Source organism: Papaver somniferum, chromosome 6, assembly GCF_003573695.1.
Source record: "Papaver somniferum cultivar HN1 chromosome 6, ASM357369v1, whole genome shotgun sequence".
NCBI lineage: Eukaryota > Viridiplantae > Streptophyta > Magnoliopsida > Ranunculales > Papaveraceae > Papaver > Papaver somniferum.
Genome location: NC_039363.1, coordinates 160,110,586 through 160,131,789, shown reverse-complemented (window position 1 = coordinate 160,131,789; position 21,204 = coordinate 160,110,586). Strand labels below are relative to the sequence as shown.

The following is a 21,204-nucleotide window of genomic DNA, read 5'->3' as shown; positions in this document are numbered from 1 at the left end:
CTGCTGCTGAAAGTGCCGTAGATTTAGTGTCTTTTTCTGGAACGACACTATCTAGTTGCCCTTTAATTACGATGCTTTCAGAGCGTCGCTATACACGACACCTGGATTACGTCGTTGATTTGATTAATTTAAATACTATCAAAAAATAAGTCAGGTCTGATTGGCTGACTCCAGTTATTCTGACTGGGCTGAAATAGTTCTTATTCAAATTCAAATTATACTAAAATGAAACTCAAATTGCATTGAAATTCAAATGACAATTCAAGTTCAAATGAAATTACTAAAATTCTCAAATTCAAGTGAAATTCAAATGACAATATATATTAAAATACTAAAATTCAAATTCAAATTCAAATTAAAATTATAATTCCAAATAAACCTGAATCATCTAGTAACAAATGACAGCTCCATTACATTGAAACGTGCTCATAAATTTAGTCCAAAATCATTAAAAAAAAGGATTCAACTCCCTATTATTAAGGTTTCTTAAAGAGAAGTGATACAACAAGTCCTAAAAATTTCAACCACAATTTCAGTCATTAGGACCTTGGCACCAGCTTGCTTGAGAGAAGATCTTGTAGAAGCACAACCCTTTCCAACATTTCCTTATCTAGAAGAAACAACGATCTCACCATTTTCGCCATGTTCAGTTTCCAAACAAAATTTTACTAGAGTTTTTACCTTTCTAGTTAGCATCTCCTACAACACCATTGTGAAACTGAAAATGTTTGCCTTGTGATTGTAAGGCTTTGCTCTATGACCTACATGTTGTGGTTGCGACGTAACCTCAGTTTTCCAAATTTTTATTGTCTATCTGCTAGGGTCTGAAAAAGCGGAGGTCTAACAACCACACCCAATATTTCGTTTGGAAATCTGAATAGACAAACTCCAATACACTTTCAAGAGAATCAACTAGACAGTTAGACTCAATCTATAAAAAGTATATCGAAGAGTTTTATATCTCCATCTCTTGATTCAATTCGCAATCAGCAAATAGGAATTTGAGAGCCCGATTGAATATAAGAGGATTAACTTGAACGGTACCAAAGACCAATGTTCAAGTGTCAATAATTTCACTCAACAACCCAAAGGTCGGATAAAAGAAATGATTGATCTTAACGCACAACCTGTGATATTTCTATTATATAAATTAAATATAATGCGGAAAAGAAATAACACAGACACTAGAATTTTGTTAATGAGGAAACCGCAAATTCAGAAAAACTCCGGGACCTATTCCAGAATAAATACACACTGATTAAAAGTTGTTACACCAATTTTCTACTACCTATTCGGACTAGATGTAATACCTGCTTCAGTACTTATCGAACTCCTAGCAGAATAACGATTCTCTTTAGGAACTCTTCACACAAATCTTCTAGCAGAACCCAAAGTTCTCTTTAGAAGATACACCAACACGAATGATACGATTTGATATTTTGTTTGCACAAAACACCGGTTTGATTTCCCTTTAGATGTGAATCAAGGTTTTGGAAATCTTGTGTTTATTTTGATAAAAACAATTACTAGGTAAAAGTAATACCAAAACAAACTTGTAGATTAGGGTTTTAACTTACAATCAATATACGTACACACAATGAGTCCGTGAACCTGATTTCCGTAACTAAACTTGGGTGATTCCAAAGATCAATTTCCAAGTTAAGAAAACCCTAATAATTCTACAACAAGAACAACTAGAATAAATCTAGAGATATCTTCTTAAGTATTTTTACGAGATACCTTAATCGAAGTTTTCTTTCTAGCTTACGATTTCGACTAACAAGTGTTGGTATACCATCGGAAACTGAAATCTATCAAAACCTAGGGTTTATGATCAACAACCCTTGAATGGTATTATATCAGAAGAGAAAACCTTAGAATAGACAAGAGGTGAAAAACCTAGATTACAAGTTGTATGATCAATCACGAAGATTAAATCCAACTTGGCTTTGTGATCCCAAATACAAAGACTTTTATCTCACTCTTGTTCACGAAGAACAGAAGACATGGAAACAACCTGTAAAGCTTACGCCAATTTTCCAAAAGGGGATGAAAAACGTGTAAACTCACGAACCCTTTATTTATAGTGAACAATAGCTTGGAAGCTAAGCAAAGCTACTTCCCTTTTTCAAGACTCTCCTAATTATGGGAGTCTTTCCTAAGTTATAAATATTATGCATAAATAATTAAATAATTAATTAATTAGCAAATATTTATTTATGTGAATAAATCACATTTTAACTTAGGCAGGAATTAAAAGTTATCACAAACACTTTAATATGGTAATCAAATATGTTTGGATTAATAGCCATGTTGCCTAGACTAGGAAACATCACCAACTTGACCAAAAATAGCTTTTAATCACGTAATTTGGCCCAAGTCCGTGAACTATTACAAACAACACATGGATTGTTTCCTACTAACGAACTGTAAAAATTACAGCAACACTTATACTTGTTACTTTAATAAATCACTCATAACTTCATCGTTATAACTCGGAATTGAGTGATTCTTGGCTCGTTAGATTCGTAAGCTCATTCACTATAACGTGAGATTCTTTATAAGGAAAAAGGTTATTATATTCAAGGTCATGAATCAAATAACCTCAAATATGTATACATAAATGTATATTTATCGTCATTGGAATTGTTCCATAGAGTGAGCATTTATCTTGATAGGTTAGAAAGGTAGAATTGAACAAGAATCAAAATGAAATAAATCACATACCTTTGTTGATGAAGTACTTGTTGATGTCTTCTTGTAGTCTTCAATCTTCAATCTTCATCCTTTAAGGATAGATTCGATTCAACTTCTTAGACCTAATCTAGTCTGAAACTATCTTTAGTATGCTAAAGCAAGAATGAATTTTGGCAACTAAAATTGACAACTAACTTGACATACCAACGCTAGTGGGTTCAACCGATCAATGCTCTAACAATCTCCCCCTTTGTCAATTTTAGTGACAAAACCATTTTACATATGTATTGTACTTGACGAAACCAAAATCCTACATGCTTGATTTCCTTGGTTCTTCAACTCTTCATGTGTTCATCCTGTACTTGTTGAAGATCCATCATAGTATTATTACAAAGCATCAAAGTTTCATTGTATCACAACTTTGACAATAATACTATGGTGATATGTATCACTCCCCCTTAGTCAATACTCCATCTCACATGGAAACCACTCCCCCTTACATAATGATCCGAAAACCATATGTATTTATAGTGTGAACTACATATTAATTCTCTCCCTTTTTGTCAATAAAATTGGCAAACGTACAAGAACGAGATCATAATGAAATTTCCGAAAGAGACATTTCATGACTAAAAGAAAAAAATACATACCAACTAATTTAGATGCAATCATAAAGCCGAAGATAAATGCATTCATCAAGGATTTTAAAGATACAAGATAACCTCTCTAAAATTCCACAGCCGCACAACCCTCAAGATATGACCATTAGGCACAAGTTCAAAAGAACTCTCCCCATTTGATGTTATTCCCGAAAGAACAACAAGAGTGACCTTACTCCAGAGATAAGGATTTATATATTGGATTTCAGAAAACCCACAAAGAGATGCGAACTAAGAACCAATCATTGAAAGTCTCTCATGAGATCAAGTTACTGAACAACCCATGGATTGTTTCCTACTAACGAATTGTAACAATTACAGCAACACTTATAATTATTACTCTAATAAATCACTCATAACTTCATCGTTATAACTCGGAATTGAGTGATTCTTGGCTCGTTGGATTGGTAACCTCATTCACTATAACATGAGATTCTTTATAAGGAAAAAGGTTATTATATCCAAGGTCATGAATCAAATAACCTCAAGTATATATACATAAATGTACATTTACCGTCATTGGAATTGTTCCATAGAGTGAGCATTTATCTTGATAGATTAGAAAGGTAGAATTGAACAAGAATCCAAATGAAATCAATCACATACCTTTGTTGATGAAGTACTTGTTGATGTCTTCTTATAGTCTTCAATCTTCAATCTTCATTCTTGAAGGATAGCTTCGATTCAACTTCTTAGACCTAATCTAGTCTGCATTTTGGCAACTAAAATTGACAACTAACTTGACATACCAACGCTAGTGGGTTCAACCGAGCAGTGCTCTAACAGGGTCATCATAATTTGCACAGAAACCAACATGGAGGATATAGATGAATGTCCAAATGTTATGTTAGAGCATTGCTCGGTCGAACTCGCATGTGTTGCTATCGCAGACATGTTTGTCAATGTTAGTGATCAAAACTATAAGTCTTGATTTTTAGTCTACTACAGCTAAGGTTTCGGACTAGGATAGAAAGTATAGTTGAGCTCAAGAACTCCATGGAAATCATCATACAAGACGAAGGACTACTCAAGGAACTGGTGGATCTTCATCGACTAAAAGGTATGTGGAGACTTGAACTTATCTATCACTCAAAAGTCTATTTATCTCTTATCTTGAGACAAAAGTCATTTTGCTATATAGACTTAGATTATACACATTTGGTATTTCGAGCCAAGTTTACCTCGCTTATATATTTCTCGAAATATGTGTTGGTAAAGCTTTCGCTTTAGCCAAGTTCATCTTTACCTAGTGACGAAAGCCATGTTATGTTTCAATCACTTTGAAAATTGCTCTGACGAGAAATGGTTTGTGAATGACAACTATATAACGTCCTCTGAGAATGTTTCAATGATTGAAATGAGAGTTTGGACTATATAACCATTTGGAGGATATGAGCATTGTTGTGGAAACACATACATGTATAAGTCCTTATTGCTTGAACTGAAGTTTGCGAACTTTATTGATCAAGTGAACCGGAGTAGTGCGTCAGCTAAGTCCGCGAACTCAGTCCGCGAACTGGCGAAGTTCTCAAAGCCGAGAATTTCTGCTGGAGTTTGTGAACTCCATCCAGGAACTTAAGTCCGCGAACCCAGTCCGCGAACTTGAGTAGGTTATGTTTAAAAACGATGTTTAGTGAACTTATCTTTATAAACTAAGGAATGCAATTGCAAACCGTGGCTATAGAGTTCATGAATCGATTCATGTGAATCAAATCGTTTTTGCTTCAACTGTGTCTTGTGTAGTACATAAGATTTCCTTGCAATTGAACAACTCTCTAACTAGTTCATTTGAGTCATTTGAACTAGTTATGGTGAAAAAGAACATGGTTGATATGAAATTGATCATATGGCTAACCATTTGGTTAACTATTGTTGAACCAACTAATGTACAAGTTTCGGTACGGTTACACAAGCCCAGGAACGTGCATTTAATTTGTGTATAACAAGCTATGTTTTCGATCTAACGGTTGATAAATATTAGCTTGAATTTAATCAGGTTTTCATCTAACGGTGAATATTGAAGGCTTTGTTACTAAGCTAACATTGATTGCAAACCCTGATTTGAAAGACTATATAAGGTAGAACTCTAGCAACTGGGAAAGTAATCCCCACACATTCTGTGTGATACTAGTTGTGCTAAGCTAGAGTCGATTCTCCTTTAACCTTTGGTTTCTTCTTCTAAACCAGGTTAACGACTTAAAGACTTCACTGGGATTGTGAAGCCAGACCGATACTACTTTTCTTGTAGTTGTGTGATCTATTCTTGTTGTTTCTATCGTACGAGTACAATTGTAATAATTGGCTTGAGATTTCTATCTCCGATAGGCAAGATAAAAAGTAATCACAAACATCTTCGTCTCATCGTTTGTGATTCCACAATATCTTTTTTCGCTGCGTCGATTAAGACTATTGTATAGGTATATTCGTGGGAGACGGATTTATCTATTATCGTAGACTTTTCTGTGTGATACAGATTTGTATATTAAAGTCTTCGACTTTGGGTCGTAGCAACTCTTAGTTGTGGGTGAGATCAGCTAAGAGAATCAAGTACGTAGCATCCTGCTGGGATCAGAGACGTAGGAGCATAACTGTACCTTGGATTAGTATGAGATTGGTTGGGGTTCAACTACAGTCCAGACCGAAGTTAGTTTGGAGTAGGCTAGTGTATGTAACGGCTTAATACAGTGTGTGTTCAATATGGACTAGGTCCCGGAATTTTTTTGCATTTGCGGTTTCCTCGTTAACAAAAGTATGGTGTCTGTTCTTTTCTGCATTATATTTGTTTATATAATTGAAATAATACAGTTTGTGCGTTGTTCAATCAATTAGAATACCCGACCTTTTGGTTGTTGATTTAAATTGATTGACACTTGGATATTGGTCTTTGGGACCATCCAAGTTTATCTCTCTTGTATTTAAATTGAGACTCGTTGTTTGCTTGAGTAAGATTTAAATCGAGAGATAAAGATAAAAACTCTTTGATATACTTTTTGTCTTGATTGAGTCTGACTGTCTAGTTGATTCTCTATAAAGTATATTGAAGTTTGTCCATACAGATTGCTAAGCGAAATATTGGGTGTGGTTGTTAGATCCCCACTTTTTCAATTGGTATCAGAGAAGGCAAACACGTTTAAGACCTTACAAGTCTGTGTTTGTAGCGATCTGACTCTATGGACGATAAAGTCTCTTGTAATGCTTCACCAGGTTTAAAAACCAATCGTAGAAGATGTTCTAATAAACTGGTTACTCTCCAGAAAAGGTTGGATGAACAAATTCGGATCAAATCTGATCTTGTTGCGGAAATTGCAATACTTAAGGATTTGAAACCCATTATAAATCCTTTAATGGATGTGAGTAACTCCAGACGTTCTTCTCTGAAGAATGATCACATATCAGGTGATAAACAACGAGTAAATGTTGCGAAAACTGATATGACTCAGAACTACTCTGCCAAACTAAAACGTGTTGGCCCATGTTTGTTTTGTGATTCCTCTAATCACTTTCAACATGTTTGTGTGTCTTTTCAAAAGAGATCAAAAGTTGCAAGTAATCTTCACAAGAAAACTAAACAACTCGTTGCATCTCTAAAAAGACACACAAAACTATCAGGAAATTCTAATCAAAATAGTACTAATAGCATGGGAGTGTTTGCTTTAAAATCAACATCACCTATTCAATGGTTTCTTGACAGTGGATATAGCAGATATATAACAGGTGATCTCACTTGGTTTATCTCTTCAGATGACTATGAAGGCGGACCAGTAACATTCGGAGATGGGAGTTGTCGCTACATAAGCAAGAAGGGAACGATCAAATTACCAGGCGTACCTGAAATTCATGATGTAGTCTACGTAAAAGGTGTGACCGCAAATTACCAGGCGTACCGCAAATTCATGAGTTATTAGTCAAATCTGTGACGGGTCATCGAGTTGTTTTCAATGCAAATGGATGTGACATTGTAGACAAAACTGGGAAAGTAATTTTTCAGGGAATTCGTGGCAAAAATAACTGTTATCTTCTGGATACTCAGTTCAGCAATTGTTGCAATTTGACTAAAGTGGAATCTACACATCTTTGGCATGAGCGTTTTGGTCACATCAACTATCGTCTTCTAACTAAGATCATTAACAAAGAACTTGTTACAGGCGTTCCCAAAATAAATGCAAAGATTGAAGGTGTATGTGGTGCCTGTCAAAAGGGTAAACAAACGAAAGTTCACCATAAATCATCTCGAGATATTCTCACTAAAGCTCCACTTGATTTAATTCATATGGATCTCTTCGGAAAAATTCAACAACCCACGGTTACTGGTAAGAAGTATGCTTTGGTTATGGTAGATGATTACACCAGGTTGTTTTGGGGTAAAAACTGATTCTGTTGTTTTTGGTAATTTGGGTTGTGTTGATGAGAAACGAGTTCAAACCCTAAACAAATGCACTGCACGGGAGTGCTTTTAGGTTCGAGAAATCAATCTGTAAGACTTTGGCCTAAACCAAGAAATGGTCGTTCCAGATTCAATCCTGTCACAAGGTGAAGGAGAAGGGTTGATCTTAGGGAGGGAAGCGAAAAAGGTGTTGAGATTGTGAAGGTGTTTGTTGTTTATGACTTGTATCAGAATGTTGAACTGGCTTGCACAATGTAAGCTATCAGTTCTGGGTGTTTTCTGGATACTGTGACAACACTTGGTTTTTTCTGTGTTGTCGTTGAAATAGGCTGAAAGCCTATTTATACAAGTCATTGAGCGCAAACCTCTGATCTCTTAGGAAGTGGAGGAAGTGAAGTAGTGAAGGAGTGGGTTTGTGCGGAAGGTAATGATTATCGCATTTCCGTTATGAGGGGAAACTGATTACACGTTCTTCCACCACTCTCACTATTGTTAACCGCCCATCTTTCCTGACACGTTCTCGTAATGGACGCGTTGCACGCCGCACACTGTAAACCGTCATACCAATACCCAGTAGGCATCTCCAAGTTTGTGACATGTTTGATGTCTCGAATAAGTGGGTCGTGGGACCCGCGGAGAATAGCATGGTGCTATTAGGTGAAACAACTAAGTTGTTTATGAGGCCAATCTAAAATATGTATGTATTCGACGCATGTAAAGCAGCTCAAATTAATCGATGTGTATGAAGCATCATTATGTTTGAGCCTGTTTGAATAAGTCGCGGATAAGCATCTTAAAAGAGAAAGCATGATCGACCACCTTTGGGTGGTCGTTTGGCGGCTCTAGGGACACGCCATTACTTGGTCAATCGCCTCATGCGGAAGAAGGATGGCCGGTCTTCACAATGTTGCTTTGCTTGTTTTCTAAAAATAGATCTATTACATCCAACTAGGCTGGAAAAGTTGGATGGTTGTGATCATTTGCGGCAGTTTCAAACTGCCATTGACGCGGCTTTAGGTTTAGGGGGCCGCGCGGTCACCCTCTTTGGGCGAGTGATTCGAGGCTTCGATCGTCAGCTCGAGCAAGTCGGTTAGTCACACGTGAAGTCGGGATGACAGTGATCACGTTGATGTCCTCAATGTCGTTTGAGGTTAAATCTAAGCCACTCAAATCGTCTGGCGAAGATGATTGGTCAAAGATCGATTTGCGGCAGTAACGTATTGCCGCAAAGTAATTTTTAGGTTTTTTGAAACAACATGTTCACGCTTCTTTGGACTGGTGTTTTGGTGCGCTTTAGTCTTGCTATAAGCAAGTCGATCCTTCACGTGTGGAGTTGGTTCGATATTGAACACGTTGGTATCTACTTGATCATTTGAAGCACGATCTAAGCCGTTCAATTAAGTTGGTGAAGTTGGACGGATACGATCGATTAGCGGCAGTTGTGTAAAGCCGCTTATTCAATTTAGGGTTTTCAAGGCTGCGCGATCATCCTAGTTTGGGTGAACGATTGTATACGTTCTTGGCTTGCTGTGAGCAAGTCGACCAATCATGGGTGTAGCTGGGTCGCTGGTGTACATGCCAGTACTGCTCTGGTCGTTCAAGATGCTATCTAGGCCAGCTAAGTTGGACGGACGTGATGTATTTTGAGACTGTCTTTGCGGGTTTCAATTCGTTTGAGCTATTTTACACAGCGTGAACACCCATGTTTGGGTAAGCGATTGAGCACCCTATAGGTTATTCCGCATGCGAGTCGATCGACTAGGGTACTAGTTGGCCCGCTGATGATCATGCTTGCGCTTCCTTAACGGTTCGTAGAAGAATCCAAGCCGTGCAACCAGGCTGGCAAAGTTGGACGTTCGTGATGCTTTCTAAGACCGTTTTGAACAGCCTAGTTCGTTCGAGCTTCTTCCAAACAACGCGACCTCCCTACTTAGGGTTAGCGTTTGACAACGTTGGGATATACTTAGGCATGGTCCGATCGGTTGGGACGTTGGTGGGCCCACAACCGGTCAATGCAGTAATTACCTAGTTCTGCCAGGAGTGGTCTAGGTTTGTTGAATTATGCGGCCAAATTGTGTGGGCGTGATCGTTTCCGAGACAGATATAATCAGTCTATATTTTCCTTTAAGGAATTCAAGCGCGAGTGAGCTGTCTTAAAAGCGTGTTGATATGAGATTCTTTTTGTCAGAGAGTGATGTAGCCCGTGGGGTATTTTCATGCAGATCTCAATACTGGCATTTCGGGAGATTAATGCTACTCTGCTGAGAGTGAACACTTCATAGTCATGTCATGTTGATAATGAGAGTTCGGCTGAGAACATAGCATAAGAAAATATCAGGCAGGTCAATTCATTAACAACTAATGCGATAGGTTGAACTTTATAGAATATCTGGGATTGATGAACCACTCTGATAAATTTCATATATATGACGAATTGGTCGATACATATATAAGTAAAGAGGTTTGAACACTCATCACTTTCAAATGGCTTTTGTTCCTTTGCAGGATGACAACGCTAAATATAGGGTTTTACGATTTTGACCCTGAACTAAAAACCACCATCAACACAAGTTCACTTGGGTTGCATTTCTATCTCATAAGAATGAAACCCTTGATGAATTCAAGATTATTGTTAATAGAATCCATAACGAACAAGGTCGCAAACTGAAGAAGATTAGAAGCGACCGTGGAGCTGAATTCAAGGACACCAAAGTATTTGAACTCTGTGACGAACTGAGAATTATTCAACAATATTCTCCACTCATTACTCCTCAAGCTAATGGAGTTGCAGAAAGAAAAAACAGAAACATTCAGGAAATGGCCAGGGTAATGCTCCATAACAAAAACTTACCTTTAAGGTTTTGGGGAGAAGCTGTCTTTACAGCATGCTATTTAATCAACCGTGTCTACTTACGGTCTAAAACCCTCAATTCTCCTTATGAGTTGTGGTATGGTAGAAAACCCAACTTACACTATCTTAGAGTGTTAGGTAGTAAGTACTACATTCTAAAAGATCGAGAACAGATAGGGAAATTTGATACCAAAAGTGATGAAGGTATCTTCCTTGGCTATGCTTCTGATGGTCGTGGTTTTCGAGTACTTAATCTCAGAACCCAAGTCATGATGAAATCTTCTAATGTTATCATTGATGATATTAGTAACTTTCATCATGATAATCCTCCTGTTGAATTGCCTCCAACTGAGACAATTGAGAAAGTCAAAGAAATACCAGATTCAGTTGAAGTCATCCCAATTGTTACTGATCCTGATATTTCTAGTGATGAGTAGAATAGCAATGATCAGGCTACTCCTGACGAACAAGAACGTGTCCCTCCACGACACCTCTGGGTTCAAAGGAATCATGATCCCAACAATATTATTGGAGGAAGAGATTCTACAGCTAAAACTAGAGGACAACTTCAAAACATGTGCAATTTTGGTTGTTATTTGTCACAAGTAGAACCAAGAAATATTGATGAAGCTCTTAGCGATCCCTTCTGGGTAAATGCAACGCATGAAGAGTTAAATCAATTTCAGAGACAAGACGTATGGGAACTTGTACCTTGTCCCTCCAATATTAATATTGTTGGTACGAAATGGATATTCAAGAACAAGTCTGATGAATTTGGCACAATCATCAGAAATAAAGCCAGACTTGTCGCTCAAGGATACTCACAAATTGAAGGTATCAACTTTGACGAAACCTTTGCTCCTGTGGAACGCCTTGAATCCATTAGACTTTTATTAACTCATGCTTGTTTTCTCAAGGTCAAACTTTTCCAAATGGATATTTAATCCGCGCTTTTAAACGGAATCTTAAAAGAGGAAGTCTATGTTGCTCAACCTTAAGGATTTGAAAACCTTGATTTCCCAAATCATGTCCTTAAGCTCAAAAAGGCATTATATGGGTTAAAACAAGCACCTAAATCCTGGTTTGAAAAACTTACCACTTCTCTTATTAGGAAAGGTTTTACAAGAGGCGGAGCTGATAAAACCTTGTTTACCAAATGGAGTGGGAAAGATGTTGTCATTGCTCAAGTCTATGTAGATGAAATTATCTATGGTTCAACTTATAAGAAGCTTGCAAAGGATTTCCAAGTTTCACTTGCTAAAGAATTTGAAATGAGAAATGTTGGTGAATTAAAGTTCTTCTTAGGATTACAAATTCAACAACATAAGGATGGAATTTACTTATCGCAGGAAAAGTATGCAAGGGATCTTGTGACAAGATTCGGTCTGGATAAGTCATCTCCAAAACTGACACCTATGCCCACTACTGGTAAACTCCATAGAGATGAGAAATGAGTAAAAGTAAATCAAAAATTGTATCGATCTATTATTGGTAGCCTTTTATATCTTACAGCTACTAGACCTGATATTTCTTTTAGTGTTCGTTGTTGTGCTAGATTTCAGGCTAATCCAAAGGAATCTCATCTTGCAGTTGCAAAGAGGATCATACGATATATCAATCACACTGTCGGGTATGGTCTTTCCTACACTTTTAATACTAACACTGACCTTTCTTCTTATTCAGATGTTGATTGGGCAGGATGTGTAGAAGAAAGAAAAAGTACATCAGGGGGATTCTACTATGTAGGACTGAATCTTGTGGCTTGGCATAGCAAGAAACAAAATTCACAATCCTTGTCTACATGCGAAGAAGAGTATATTGTTGCTGGGTCATGTTGTACTCAACTTATATGGATGAAACAAATGCTAGCTGACTATGGAGTTGATACTGGAATAATGAAGATCTTTTGTGATAACTCTAGCGCGATTCAAATCACTGAAAATCCCGTTGAGCACTCAAGAACAAAGCACATTGACATAAGGTACCATTCTATTCGAGATCTCTATGAGAACGGTATCATAAATATGGAATTTGTGCCTCCCGAACAACAACTGGCTGACATTCTCACCAAACCATTAGACACTGCTACGTTTCAACACTTGAGACAGTCTACTGGTGTTGTTCTAGTTCATTAATTGTTTCCATGACTCTTGCCCCTGTGCTTATCTCGATCTTTTGGGCAATTGAGTTGGAACTCCAGTAAGTGTTTGTGTCCGGTTTGCATTTGTTTACATAGGTTGATTTTCTGTTAGGTTGTTTAGTATAAAATCCTTCTTTTCTTTTTGAAATTAAGGTCGTTCTTGTTGTTCTTTCGGGAATGACATATAATAAAGGAGAGTTCTTTTGAATTTGTGCTTAATTTCCAAATCTTTGTGGGGAGTGCGGCTGTGGAATATTTTAGGGGTTATCTTGTATCTTGATAGACTCCTTGATGAATGCATTTAGTTTCGGCTTTAGGCTTGCATCTAAATAAGATGATATATGCTTTCTTTTGGTCATGAAATGTCTCTTTCGGAAATTTCATTAGGATCCCATTCTTGTACCTTTGCCAATTTTATTGACAAAAATGGGGAGAATTAATATGTAGTTCACACTACAAATACATATGGTTTTCGGATCATTATGTAAGGGGGAATGGTTTCCATGTGAGATGGAGTATTGACTAAGGATGAGTGACATATCACCATATCATAATTGTTAAAGTTACAAATACATATGGTTTTCGGATCATTATGTAAGGGGGAGTGGTTTCCATGTGAGATGGAGTATTGACTAAGGGTGAGTGACATATCACCATATCATAATTGTTAAAGTTTCAAATACATATGGTTTTCGGATCATTATGTAAGGGGGAGTGGTTTCCATGTGAGATGGAGTATTGACTAAGGGTGAGTGACATATCACCATATTATAATTGTTAAAGTTGTGATACAATTGAACTTTGACGATGTGTAATGATATTATGACATTGTATAAAAATAATTGAGAACTTTTGTTTTCTCGTTGTTATAGCTACGTATTTTCAACAACGGTGATGCTAAACTTACAACCTCTGAGATCATTGGAGTACTTGGACGTGACGAAGATTTCAAGTAATGTTCAAGATTAGGCTTGCGGAATAGGAGCTACAAAAGTTTATTTATATATTTTTTTGTATTCCATATGTATTGATAGTTTTGTTACTAAAATTGACAAAGGGGAAAATTGTTAGAGCATTGCTCGGTCGAACTCGCGTGCGTTGCTTTCTCAAGCATGTTTGTCAATGTTAGTGATCAAAACTATAAGTCTTGATTTCTAGTCTTATATATCTAAGGTCTCGGACTAGGATAGAAAGTATAGTTGAGCTCAAGAACTCCATGGCAATCATCATACAAGACGAAGGACTACTCAAAGAACTGGTGGATCTTCATCGACTAAAAAGTATGTGGAGACTTAAACTTATCTATTTACTCAAAAGTCTATTTATCTCCTATCTTGAGACAAAAGTCGTTTTGCTATATAGACTTAGATTATACACATTTGATATTTCGACCCGAGTTTACCTCGCCTATCTATTTCTCGAAATATGTGTTGGTAAAGCTTTCGCTTTAGCCAAGTTCATCTTTACCTAGTGACGAAAGTCATGTTATGTTTCAATCACTTTGAAAATTGCTCTGACGAGAAATGGTTTGTGAATAACAACTATATAACGTCCTATGAAAATGTTTTAATGATTGAAATGAGAGTTTAGACTATATAACCATTTAGAGGATATGAGCATTGTTGTGGAAATGAGAGTTTAGATTATATAACCATTTAGAGGATATGAGCATTCTTGTGGATACACATATATGTATAAGTCCTTATTGCTTGAACCGAAGTTTGCGAACTTTGTCGATCAGGTGAACCGCAGTAGTGCGTGAACTAAGTCCGCGAACTCAGTCCGCAAACCCAGTCCGCGAACTGGCGAAGTTCTCGAACCCGAGAATTTCTGCTGGAGTTTGTGAACTCCATCCGCGAACCCAGACCGCGAACTTGAGTAGGTTATGTCTAAAAACGATGTTTAGTGAATTATCTTTATAAACTAAGGAATGCAATTCAAACCGTGGCTATAGAGTTCATGAACCGATTCATGTGAATCAAATCGTTTTTGCTTCAATTGTGTCTTGTGTAATACATAAGATTTCTTTGCAATTGAACAACTTTCTAACCAGTTCATTTGAGTCATTTGAACTAGTTATGGTGAAGAAGAACATGGTTGATATGAAATTGATCATATGCCTAACCATTTGGTTAACTATTGTTGAACCAACTAATGTACAAGTTTGGGTACGGTTACACAAGCCCAGGAACGTGCATTTCATTTGTGTATAACAAGTTATGTTTTCGATCTAACGGTTGATAAATATTAGCTTGAATCTAATCAGGTTTTCATCTAACGGTGAATATTGAATGCTTTGTTACTAACCTAACATTGATTGCAAACTCTGATTTGAAAGAATATATAAGGGAGAATTCTAGCAACTGAGAAACCTAATCTCCACATATTATGTGTGATACTAGTTGTGCTAAGCTAGAGTCGATTCTCCTTTAACCTTTGGTTTCTTCTTCTAAACCAGGTTAACGACTTAAAGACTTCATTCGGATTGTGAAGTCAGACCGATACTACTTCTTTTCTTGTAGTTGTGTGATCTGATCTTGCTGTTTCTATCTTCCGAGTACAATTATAATAATTGGATTGAGATCTATATCTCCGATAGGAAAGATAAAAAATAACCACAAACATCTTCGTCTCATCGTTTGTGATTCCACAATATTATTTTTCGCTGCGTCGATTAAGACTATTGTGAGGTGATTGATAATATTAGGCTGTTCTTCGGGAATATAAGTCCGGATTATCAATAGGTTCATGTTCACCTTGATTTATCAAAAAACGGAACAAAACTCATAGGTATATTTGCAGGAGACGAATTTATCTATTATCATAGAATTTTCTGTATGACACATATTTGTTTATTAAAGTCTTCGACTTTGGGTCGTAGCAACTCTTAGTTGTGAGTGAGATCAGCTAAGGGAATCAAGTACGTAGCATCCTGTTGGAATCAGAGACGTATGAGCATAACTGTACCTTGGATCAGTGTGAGATTGGTTGGGATCAGAAGCTAAATGTACCTTGAAGTGGGCTAGTGTCTGTAACGGCTTAATACAGTGTGTGTTTAATCTGGACTATGTCCCGGGATTTTTCTGCATTTGCGGTTTTCTCGTTAACAAAATTCTAGTGTCTGTGTTATTTTTTTTCACATTATATTTATTTATATAATTGAAATAATACAGGTTGTGCGTTGTTCAATCAATTAAAACATCCGACCTTTTGGTTGTTGATTTAAATTGATTGACACTTGGATATTGGTCTTTGGTACCATCCATGTTTATCTCTCTTGTATTTAAATTAAGACTCGCAGTTTGTTTGAGTAAGATTAAATCGAAAGATAGAGACAAAAATTCTTTGATATGCTTGACTAGATTGAGTCTGACTGTCTAATTGATTCTCTAGAAAGTATATTGGAAATATTGGATGTGGTCGTTAGACCCCCGCTTTTTCATGTTAGAATTTTGAAAAACGCAATGTAGTAACATAAGTTCCTGTCTGAAAAGACTGAAAGTTATGAGCCTTGTGGCTACAGCAGGAAACTAGAAGAGAACACTAACAATGCTTACCTCAGGAGCCATCCCAAGTTACGTTCCACTCTCTGCGGTCATCACTTTAGATTCATCTTGCACCCTTGCAACTTAAATTTCAACAACTTTCTGATCTGCACAATCCAGTAGCAGTAAGAGTACTTTCCACAAACTAGAACAAACAGACAAGTGTAAATCTGATGGATAAAAGGGTAGCCTCCAACGAAGGCTACTCCAAGCGTAAATCTGATGGACAAACAAACAGAGCCAAGTGCAACTCTGATGGACAAACAAACAGAGCCAAGTGACATACTTATTCACAATATGCAGGCTTTACTTCATGGTGATCAGAACATGTACACACGTTAGCATAAAAGAGCGGGAAGGGAAGCCTCCAACGAAGTTTTGGAGGACATATGCCCTTGCTTTTGCGCGCCTACTTGAGGTCTTGTTTACTGAAGAATCTTGTGCGCTCACACCGCAAGAGCTACTCCAAATTCTGCCGATAGGATGTCACTTGGCTGCAAAAGAAGAGAAAAATAAATCAAAATGTGCTAGCCAAGTTACAATGAAAGATCTTATACTGCACAAGTGCATAATAATTCGTTGATATATATTCTTTCTTCCGGGAGAATGCTAATTGCTAAGTCACTGCTAGCTATTTTTTCTCGTCATTAACATTACAAGCAATTCATCAAATTTCCATTTTGAATCTACCATGCATAGATCTATTGGCCAATGGACAAAATCATGTCTCAGTTAAGAATGTTGGGATGCATAATGAACATCCCATTGTCTTCACATAAGTTCAGTCAAAATGCCACTAACAACCTTAATAGTTGTCAAGAACAAAATGTAAATTCATCTTGAGTGGAAATTAAACCTTATCATCTTGCTAATAACTTAAAGCTTTTGGATGATACTTTCTGGAAGGTAACAAGCACAACTCTACAACGAATATGCTTCTGCTATCTAGCGAGCAAACTTATTAATTTCGCAGACCAAGAACCAAAAATGAAAATTTAGGGTCGTAGCTCCGAGAAAGCAAAAAAAAAAAAAGAGAAACATTTTTACAGTGCTTTAATACTGGGTACTACCAAAAATAAATCAACAAGACAACAACATACACGAAACTGATCTGAGAAGGATTAATAACTTGGTTAAAAGCACATAAGATGGAAATCCAAGTCAAAAGTGCTTACAAAAAAGCAAATGCCTGCATCAGACCAACCACATATGGAACTTTGCTACGGGAGACTGTTTTTTCTTTCATCCCTGCAAAAGATAAACACGATGAAATTAATGAACAAAGCTCAACCGAATCCAACGGGAGACTTAACTGAATCCAACGTTGAATACCAAAACTTCGGTAATATTAATCTTAGATTCTCACAAGATGTTAATCCTCCATTGTGAGAACATCAAAATGTCTCCAGTTACTAAATAATACATATCACAGACAAACAACCCATAACCACCACTTTATGAAGTTGACCATTGACCTCTTACAAAAACTTGTAAAATAAATGAAAACGAGAACCAGATAATCCATTCTAGACAAGCAAGATACAAGTAATGAGCAGATATCAGATTATAAATCTAAGGATAAATAAGAGCACATACACCACAACATGGAAGTAACAGTTGAACCAAGGCTACCTCTATAAATTACAACAATTGACACTTTAATGTCTCTTACCAAGTATAGTTAAGACTAGATGACCGCTTGCACGGTGGGGGGCCAACGACAACATAGACCTGCACACAGTTTTTGTATGTAATGTCATTATTATATTAATGAATAACATAAACTAGTAGAGGTCTGTAAGATACAACAGAAAACTACTTGTAATAGCTTGTATGATAATAGCCAAACAAAAAATTTTCATGTCGTCATGTCTCCCATTGCTATATAAGCCATTAAGCCCCAAAAGTAAGCAAGAGACATCAAGATAACCTACATATCAAGAAGCAGTAGTAATTCATTAATTTTGAAGTTTAGTAAAGAAACCCCTACGAAGAAGGTGTAGGAAAATGTTTGTCCAACACCGAGAACTTCCTTCAAAGTTATAGGGTTAATTATATATGTCTGAATATCTATTATTAACTTTTATTTTAAATAAGAAATTGGGTTTATTGAAATTCTCCGTTGAAATAACTTTCTCGTTCAATCAAATTGGTTGCATAGTCTATTGTTCTAAGTTTCAGGCAGCAACATAATAAGCCACCCGGATTAGAAGAAAACAAACAAGTTTTAAGGTTACAACTTACTTCTTATCAGACCTTTCGGAGGAGATGCACTAAGCAAATCTGCAGTTGTGGTCCGATCTGGTGCTAATCATTATAAGTTTCTGCATTGCCTCGAATAGCTAAATTGCAGCTTTCCCTCACATGCACACAGTTGGATAATACAATCCACAAGGTATGCAGTGCACTTCAAATGATTTCTCTAAACACACACATTTACAATCAGCTGCACTCTTCCTTATATGTTCATGTATCCACTAGAACATTTGGACTAAAACACAAAGCATGGATAATACCACCTGCATCATGTGAATACAATTTCTTAAGCTGCTATTTTGTAGCCAAATCCCACAACAAAGTAACACCATCTTTACCAACAAAATGTAGCAAAATCGGAGAGACCGAATTCTTTCCTGGCATATTATCAAAATCTTCAAGAGCAGTCTCTACCTTTCCACGCCTAGTACCCATCGATTACAATAGTGCAATAAAAAAATCCTTCTCAGGCTTTTTTCATCAAACAACATCTGAGCAAGTTCAATTGCTCACATACCCGCCTGTGAACTGCTCCTCCATTCTATCAAAAACTTTTTAAAGCTAAATCAGTATTATTATGAAAACACTTAGAACAGAATCAAACTATCATTTCCAATTGCATCAATTCCCTGAAGTAGTTCCATTATCATCCTAAAAATCAGAACAAAACCCAACTCTGGTTTTTCTCTGTTTATTTTTTGATCCAATTTCATAAAATCAAACGATTCATTGTATTATTTGAAGAAGTTTGAATTGGTAATTTGTTTGTGTGATTGCAGTTGAAGCAAATCGTTGATCAATTTCAGAGTTTATGAATACTAAACAAAACCCCTGTAGCAAATCAGAGTTCATGAAAAAAAAGGCTAGCAAAATTAGTTCTTACCCGTATAAGAAGCACCATCCATTATCAGCAAAAATTTATAAACAAAACCAAAAACCCAAAAATTAATTTCATAAAAGTCATTTCTTAAAAACAAAAAACAATAAAGCCCTAAATTTATTAAGCAGTATACATCAAAGAGAGAAATTGATTATACCTTTTTCTATATGAGAATTTACGGATCTAGATAATACCAAAGCAGAACAAGAATCATCAATACATGGAGTAGATCTGTTAATTGTTTTGGTTCATGAATATCTGTTGATTTATGTGGGATAGCAGATGGATTTGTGAGATGAAGAGTAAAAGAATTTTGGTTCATAAAGATCACTTCGTGATATAGCAAATGGATTGGAGAGATGAGGAAGAAAATGGTTTTCTTGGAGTAAAGTTTCGGCTGTGAAGAGTTCGGTAGAGAAGAGAAAGAGGCAAAAGAAGAAGAAAAAGAAGATAAGATAGGCCAGGCTTTTCTAGGTGAGATAAGAGGGGAATCAGAGCCATTGGATTAGATCAATGAGATTTCTCAACCCCAAATAGGCGTTAAAAATCTATTACATAAACAATACCATCAATAGTGTCGTCGTGGAAGTCAACGAAAGTCCAATTACGATGACTTGACTTTGGTCAGCAACAAAATTGTTTGTGTCATTGCAGAAATCAACTAAAGTCCAACTAAAACGACAACTTGACTTTAGTCAACAACACATCCGACTTGAGGTGATTTTGAGACATTAAGTATCTGTGTTGTTTCATTACGTCTTAAATAGCCTCTTTTCCACTAGTGCCTCTTATGGTATCCCAACACCTCTTTTATACTCAACATTCGCATTGAATCTCAACAAATAACGAGTTTAATTCAATATATTTTCTTCCTATTTTCTCGGGGATAATTTTCCTGTTTGATCTCCTCACGCGTCTGCAGCTATAGAGACCCATCCAACACGTTGCTACACATTCTATCTTGAGTCAAACTCTCTCAGGCCATGCGCAAATCCTCCAATTATAGCACACATTCCCGGAAATAAACCCGAGAATATATATCTTCCCTGATTTATCAAACTCCATGTTGCATCCATATTCAATCGATTCCAACACACGTACAGTCCCTGTTTGAATGAAACAGGTCATTCGGCAACCAATCCGGACCAAAAGTCCGATTAAATTTCAGCCAAATCCATTCCACAAATATACGCAGATGAATAGCCAAACCCGTGAACCCTGTTTTCTTTAAATCCAACTATCCAGCCAATTCTAACCGAAAAGAAGACCCATACCATGCATGTTACACTCAACTGAGTCATCCCAGAGAAATTCGGCCTTTTAGTCTCACTAAAACTCAACCGATTATCGAACCCTAATTCTGTTCGTAAGATGCACCTTTTCCTGCCAAATTTCAATATTTAAAATGTTAAAGATGACCGCCCCTTAACCAATTTCGTGTCCTTTTAGCAGTTACGTTGCCCCTTAGTAATTAGGATGTCCCTTAGCAATTTCTGGGGTTACTTTAGCAAATTCCTTGGGTGTTTTTAACAAATTTTCTGGGGCGTTTTTAACACATTCTGAGGGTGCTTCTAACGCATTTCTGGGGTGCCTTTCGTAATTTTCTCCGGAGGTCTAAATAACAACTTTTCGAGCCAATTTCTCCATAAGAATTTATTTCTCCAAAAACACCTACAAATACATAAAATAGCAAAATAAGCACAAAACCGAGTACTAACATTACAGAGAATTGAGAACAAAATAGACATATAAATGCGTCTATCAAATACCCCCAAACTTATTATTTTCTAGT

General features: G+C 36.7%; 1 long non-coding RNA gene across 8 annotated transcripts; it reads right to left on the bottom strand.

The window, feature by feature from the left end:
- Nucleotides 1-349: 349 nt before the first annotated feature.
- LOC113289914 lies at nucleotides 350-19,833 on the bottom strand. 8 transcript variants are annotated; one of them, XR_003331257.1, is made up of 9 exons: nucleotides 19,570-19,833; nucleotides 18,947-19,073; nucleotides 18,521-18,795; nucleotides 18,096-18,206; nucleotides 17,949-18,007; nucleotides 17,452-17,524; nucleotides 16,563-16,770; nucleotides 16,289-16,383; nucleotides 350-761 (listed from the first exon to the last, which is right to left on the bottom strand). It is a non-coding gene; the product is annotated as an uncharacterized LOC113289914 (long non-coding RNA). The 8 variants fall into 8 exon arrangements; XR_003331252.1 differs by lacking the exon at nucleotides 350-761 and having other exon boundaries at nucleotides 16,120-16,383; nucleotides 18,947-19,410; XR_003331253.1 differs by lacking the exon at nucleotides 350-761 and having other exon boundaries at nucleotides 16,120-16,383; nucleotides 18,947-19,363.
- Between the last annotated feature and the right edge of the window lie 1,371 nt (nucleotides 19,834-21,204).